Below are 7,606 nucleotides of genomic sequence, written 5' to 3'. Positions count from 1 at the left end.
ACTTTGGCCTTGTGTCTGTATCCACATTTGGGATCTTCTCAAGGATAACAGAGATAAATACAAATGAGTTAGGGGTTTTTCTCCTCTTGTGGAATAGTTGGTGACGTATGAAGCTGGGGATTAGTGACGGACTGGGCACCCCTTGGGAGCACTGGCAAAGACTTATTAGGGGCACTCCATTGGTGATCTAATAATTTGTGAGAAGTATATCAAATTGCACTGCATATTGTACTTATATATTATCAAACTATTTATTAGGAATCCATAACTTGGAAAGATTGTTTGTTTGTTTGAGGTTAAGCACAAAGCTACACAATGGGCTTCTGTGATCTGCGCGCCACGGGTATCAAAACCCGGTTTCTAGCGTTGTAAGTCCGCAGACATACAGCTGAGCCACTGGGGGATATTTGGAAAGAAGAAATGAAACCCTTGCCAGAATAATTCTGCGTTTATTTTAAATACAACCATTAGCTCTTAATATAAAATAATAATAAACACTTATGATATTAACATGTTCAGTGATATACGAAAATCATGTATAAAAGTATATCTCCTCACAGAGGTCTGGTGGGCATAAATATGAAAATATATATATATTTTATATATTTGTATGTTCCCGTTCTAAATGTGCATAACACATACATGTTAGTGTCCAAAGTTTGTATGTATTAACATAATTTGGAAATCTGAATATATTGTTACGTCTCTGTTCGTTAGTTAATTTTCCGTATAATTTCTTTCCGAAGAAACTTTAGCGTTACAAGTCCTTTCTTAAATAAAACTGGTTTATTCTTTCTAAATACAACTTTGCAATACACTTAATTTCCACAGTGACGCTATAACAAACGCTATAATTCACAACGAACGTCTCACGTGCTCGACTCAACAATATGTCTCTCCGCAGTTCAATTACACATTGTTGCCGTCAGTTCTTGGCGGCTTCTATACAAGTCTACCGCATATCTAGTAAAAGCTCGAGACTTCACGAACCTTCGAGAACATGACGTGTTACTAGCGTCACGTGACCCCTGCTGTCGTAACAATATTATACCAGCAGCCGTTTGAATTCACCAGATGATTTTGAAAGCAGATCAATGATTTGACTGTTTGGTATCTCAGCTAGAATGTTGGCTTCAGTCCTTATGATAATGAAAACTTAGAGAAGCTCAGCTGTCAACAGGCTTCTCTGTCTTGTTCTTATTATCTTTAGCTTCGAGAAATATCTCTCACGCTGAAATTAAGTGATGGAAAGAGGTAAACTTTATGTAAATTGTCATATGTTTTTGAATCTAACACGTAGTTTTCAAGCATCCGAAAATCACATGTTAGACACCATTTGCACCTCTGGAAGTTTTGCATGAAGTAACGTCTTCGTGTTCTACTCTGTGGTAGGTTTCCAATGCATTAGCGGTGTCACCTCTCTCAACCAACACCTCTTCCAAGGCAATGCAGTGGTCTTCTAAACTTTGATTTAGCTTCCGATACACACTTGCAAAATGTTCAAGTTTAGATCTTACTTTTATAAAATTTAGGTGTGGCATGAGCTGACCTATCTTATTCGGTAATCCAGCAGGCAGTCCTTTTTCTTTATGTCAGCAAAACGCTTTAGGTCAAAACAATGCACCTCAGCATACAGCTGACCATGTTCTACAAATTGTCTGGTCAAACTTTCTATTGCTTGAAAGTATCAATCCTGTATGTAGTAGTAAGTGATGTAGTTGTATTACCTTCTGCTAATCTTGTTTCATCATACTTATCTTTTCTTTTTGCTTTCTATTCCTTCGGGCAGGTAATTTGGGTAAATCATGTAAAATACAGGAAAGAAGCAACTGGCATGGCCCAATCGTTACCTTTAATTTGTGGATTCATGGTTTACGTCCCATTGTCACAAAAATGTGCTCTGTATATTGCATCATTGGAGTGCTATAAGAGTGATGGTCAAATCATACTATTTGGTCAGAAAAGAGATGGCGATGGGTATTTTTGCTGACTAGATGTCTTCCTTCTGTTTTATCATTTCAAAATTAGGTATGGCTATTTCTAGGTAACCCTTGTGCAGCTTGGCAAGAAAAATTGAAATACTCTAAAAGGATGAAATGGAGTGCTTTCTCAGTAGCATGATCAAACTATGAAAAGGTTGAAAAGATGAATTAGTACTTACTAAAAAACTTCAGAGATTTGTTGCATCTTTTCAACTTTGTTGGAACCAGTTTAGAGCCTCAAACGACACCTCATGGGGGTCGCTACCTACAGTTTGAGAACACCTAGACTAAAATAGAGGGAAGGCATCTTGGCAATGGCACAGACTGCAAACTCTTGGGCTAGTCTTAGTTGATAGAATAATCTATGGCCCAAAAGTGTGAAGCACATGTTTGCTTCAACGTCTCGTGAATTCTAGGATTCACAGTCTGGACACGGTAGCTACTCGACCACGCCAACTCCCATATGATGAAGATGAGTTAATATATGATTAATTATATCTGTAGTAACATCCTATGAAGTTGTAATATTGTAAACTTGGTATTCTGTGAAAGTTTAAATAATTTCTTTTCAATATAGATGTTAAAAATATACTAGTTTTAGAGATATGTATGCTTTGTTGTTATACATAAGTCTAACATAAAATTTTAAGTTTTTAAGCATATGACTCAAGAGAGGATTTTCTAAAATATGAAGATTGTGTTCATCTGCAAACTATTTTATTATGACATTTGTGAATTTTCATGAATTTTTTAGCCCTCGTACGTGCATAGTAAACTGGGCGTACACTGGTTTATCAATCTCACTCTCCAGTACAGTTAGCTCCATATACTGTACAAGTAATCTTGATATGGGAGTCATGAGTTCTCATTCTTTTGCAATATACTTGTTTCTTGCACTGATCAGCCTACTCAAATGCTTACTTCAATAATGTTTTTTTAAAAGTTTTTCTGTGCTTTTGAATTATGCTTATTGTCAATCCAGAATGATAAATAACTGCTTTGAGACAGTTGACAACACAGTTGTTCTTCTATGATTATTTAGATACTTTCTCAGTTGTTTATTCAAGTAAGGTTTAAGCTTTTGTCATGTGGGAACAACTGTACACATTGTTGTAAAATATGTGTTATTGTTAGTAAGTAATTGTAACACAATTTGTGAAGAAGAACTGGTATTAGTTGATGTTAAAAATATGGTCATGTCAGTATGCATAGGTGAGTGTAATTCTGAAGAATTACTAGTGTCTATGTGTTGAATTGCATCAGTATTTGACCTGTTTAGAGAGTTGTTGTGTCTGATGAAAAGCTAGCATCAAAGTATAGGAATTTGTAAGGTCATTATACGAGAGATTATCTTTATAGGAAAAAACGTTAGCATGAATATATATTCTCAATGGTACCAGCAAATGAAGAAATATTTCGGCCAGTATGTGAAAATATTTTGCAATATTTGAAAATAAGTCCACATTTTCTATCAGACATCTATGATAATCTGTAATAAGCTTTGGAAGAATGTTAGTTTTGGAGATGCTGATCTTACTTTTCATGATTTAGAGAATCAGTCTGTGTAATTCTTTTATAGATTATTTATGTAGAATATTCGTGATGAGCAAACTAAAGTTAAATGGGCAGAAACTGCCTATTTAAGAGTAACACTTATTGAACAATGCTCCTACAATGCCATTATTGCTGACATCAGTATTCAGCATGAATAGATAATCTTGGCTCAAGTATGAAAACACCAAAGCTTCTACTAGACCATACTTTAGTGATTTAAATGCATGATCATAGCCTCCAGTCCATCTAAAACGATGTATTTTGCTTCAGTTAGAATATACAACGGTGCAGCACTCTTGGAGAAATTGGACATGAATCATTAATAGTACAATTTAAAATCTAGAATACTGCAGATTCTGCACTAAGTCAGGCCAATCTCTGACCACTGTGATCTTCAATGAGTTAGTAGACACACTTTTTCTTCCAATGAAATGATCAAGAAATTTCATCTGTGTATGCACGAGTGAACACTTCATTAGTTTAAATTTCAAACCTACTATTCTTATCCATTGAAGTTCCATGCCAATGTATTTGGTATTAAACTGAAATGTGAGAACAAATACGAAGAAACTCTTCATTGAAGTACTCTCAGTGTATGTTCCATTAGCCACTTGAAAGAGGCAGGCACATTACACAGGCCAAATGGCATGATGTGAAATTTTTGCAGACCATATTAAGTGCTGAAAGCAGTTTTAGACCTGCTCTCTTCACACAGCTTGACTTGTCAATATTCAGAAGCCAAATCTAGTTCTGAATCTCTGGGTAACTTCATCTACGCATGAATGAAAAAACGCATCCAACCAGCTAAAATGACACATAACTTTAGTATACCTTCTTAATTTTCAACAATAATTACTGGAGATGACCAAGCACTGTCTGAAGGTTGTATGATTCTATTCTTTAACTAAATATTTACTATATTTCTTGTGTTTCATGGACGTTTTTGTGGTAGTTGCTTTATTGCATGTATTTTTGTAGTCCTAAGTTTCTGTTGTCCAACCCAAATGGCCTTTTTGTTATACAAGTTCATTGACGAACTCAATTAACAATTCACTGAGTTTTTACCAGATTGCTTGCACAATTAACAGCTAGTATCCTCTGATATTCTGGCAGTCGCACATTTGTTCTCAGAATTTGTGCCACAAAAGTCACCATGGATGTACCACTAGTCCCATTTACTTCCAATTTACTTACTGTCATAATGAACGTTCCAGCAAGAAACTCAAATCTAAGTGTCAGTAATTGGTTATATAGTTATTTGAGGGAGAGCAGCCTGTGTTCTAGAGAAGAAATAGTGCATTTCATGCAGTTGTTCCATCAATGCAGCAGATGATGATTGTTCACCAGACGTTGTATGCATTAAAACCATGAAACATAACTTGTGTACTCAAAAGCGTCGTGACTCCTTCCTCAACAAACGCTTGAGTAGTCTATTGATTTTAGCCAGATCTATCTGGTAGAGAATATATTTTTCTATGGAAATACAGTTCGTGTGTTTCAAAGGTAAAATATGTCTATCCCTAAGATCTAGATACCAAGTCCAAGACAGAAGTCAACCTGGTCACCTTGATCTTTTGATGACAGTACCTAGAAGTAGTTGGAGTTGTACATCTCCATTCACATTTATTTTATGGCCATTTGCCAGAATGATATCTATATCAACTGGGTAAAGTGGTGGTTTCACTCAGAGTGCCTGATATACTGTAAGGTCAATCAGTATTCTGGTGGATTTTGTAACAACTAGAAACTTGTTCTCCTGTCCATGTACTTTTATCGACACATACCAAACACATCCTAGCCCTGAATGAGCTAGGCTTACCAACAAACCTTTTGATGCAAGCTGACCATAGTGCCCCAACAACAGTGGTCGAACCTGACCTGGGTTCCATTAGTTTTTGAAACTGGAGCAGTGGAAGCATGGCATACTTCCAACCCTCTTGCATGTGTTAAACAGTTGTGCAAAAAACTTTTTGCCTATCTTGTTATGAAAGAAACTATGGGAATTTCACTTAATAGTGACCCATATCAAAGCAAATATTTCAGTCCCCATGTCTAGAGTACCATTTAGAGAGAGGCATCAGTAGCATTTTCTGCAGCTCATTCATCATGGGAGATACCGAGAAGCTATGCTCACTCAGTGGTATCCAGAGCACTTGTGCAAAGGCACTAGGTTGTGTATGAGGAGGGGTAGCCCTCTGTGGAACATCTTGAGGTCATCTTAGGAGGAGAACAAACTGGTTGATGGACAGCCACAGTTACTACCTCAAACCTCTAACAATAAGGTGATGTCAAATTGTTTTAATTCGTAGTCCCTCCATGAACTTATTTATGAGGATATCGTCGTAATCTGCAGACTCTATGGTAAAATAAGATTTTCCACGAAGGTGACACAAATAATCAATATATATGTTCACGTTCTTTGTGGAACATCACTTTCCAATACTGAACTCAGATTGGTGGATAGCTTTGTTCTCTATCTGCTCAATAATGTTAGTACAATGCATTATAATTGCATTCCAAACAGTAAGTTTCTCCTCACTCAAGTGCTTAATCAAATAAAGCACTGGATCATCAAAATTCAACATCAGGCATTACACAGCCCATCTTTGATTCCAAACATTCCAAGGAACGACCTGACTAAAATGTTTAAGTCAGTGCTTGCTATCCCTTCTAGCAGAAGGACAGCTTTGGCTGAAGAATGTTGTCCACTAGCACCACCCCCATTTTCTTTCAGCAGGTCACAAGTGTCAATGACCAGGGCCAGAATTGGGCTGCCATGATCAATAGCTGTCTGGGAATCCTATAAAAACACCCACTCAGTTTCAGGACCACCAATTCACAAGTTATTGCATTGACCCTCAATAATCCATCAATTTTATGCCCTGAGGTTTAAACTCAGGGCAAAAACCTGATCAAAAGCTCTTGAAGTTCACCTTCCTGAGTTTATGACCATAATAAAACAATAGTGATTGACTTTTGTAGCACTGATGAAAATCCTTTGTCTAGAGGAGTAGTTTTCTGGACTTCAATACTCTTCTGAACAAACTTCTAGACTCAGTGAGGAAATTTTTCTCTTCCTCATATAGTCCTTCATCTTGTGGAAAATACCATTTCACATTGTCTGAAATTCTAAACATGTTAAATATGAGTTAAGAGTAGAGCAGAAAAGTATAACCACCAAGAAAAATTCGAAAATGTATAAAAACAAACTGTTACATATCTGCTTGTTTGTTAATTTCCAGTAGAAATTCTTTCCGAGAAACTTCAGCGATATAAGTCCTTTCTTAATTAAAACTAGTTTGTTCTTTCTCGATACAACTTTGCAATACACAGAATTCCACAGTCACTTTAACTTAGCTACTTTTATGAACACACGCTACAATTCACGGCGATTCACATACTTTACTTATGGTGCCTACTGTTCGCTTGATTCAATTATTTCTCTTCAATCTATCTCCGGCTTATATACTAAAAAAGAGGGCGTCTAGCAAATGCTGGGACATTCGTGAGGTTGCCCGATAAGTCACGATCTTTCTAGAAACTCTAGCGCGCATGATCCCAGCATCGCGTGTCTTCGGCTGTCGTAACACTGCCTCATCCTTAGTATTGTCCATCCCGAACAATAACCACTTACATTAAACCAATAGCTAATTAACAATAACTTAATTAATGTACAGAATTTACAAACACAAAATTAAAATTCAACAAGATCTCTTAATTTTACGGGACATATCTTCTTCTGTACTGGTCTCCATCTCGTTGGCTTCTGCTTCATGTGGGGTTCATCTGCTTCATCAGAAAACGTCCTATCATTAGTAACAGTCACATCAGTGGTAGTAACTTCATCAAGGGCTTCACTGTTTCCCTTCTCAAAAATGAGTATAGTTTCTTCTTTGACAGTGGCTTTTTCAGGTGACACGTCTTCATCAGCGTCATTTGTTCTGATGTTCACTTCATCCCAACTGAAATGTCCTGGACCATGATAACGCCAAAGCCTGTCGGCATGCTCCAACTTTGGCTTACCTCGCCGACCACATTTTATCTGGTAAGTCACATGTGAGAGATGATCC

Source organism: Limulus polyphemus, unplaced genomic scaffold (genome assembly GCF_000517525.1).
Source record: "Limulus polyphemus unplaced genomic scaffold, Limulus_polyphemus-2.1.2 Scaffold3482, whole genome shotgun sequence".
Classification (NCBI taxonomy): Eukaryota; Metazoa; Arthropoda; class Merostomata; order Xiphosura; family Limulidae; genus Limulus; species Limulus polyphemus.
The sequence above is the reverse complement of the archived record's forward strand: the minus strand, read 5'-3'. Positions refer to the sequence as shown.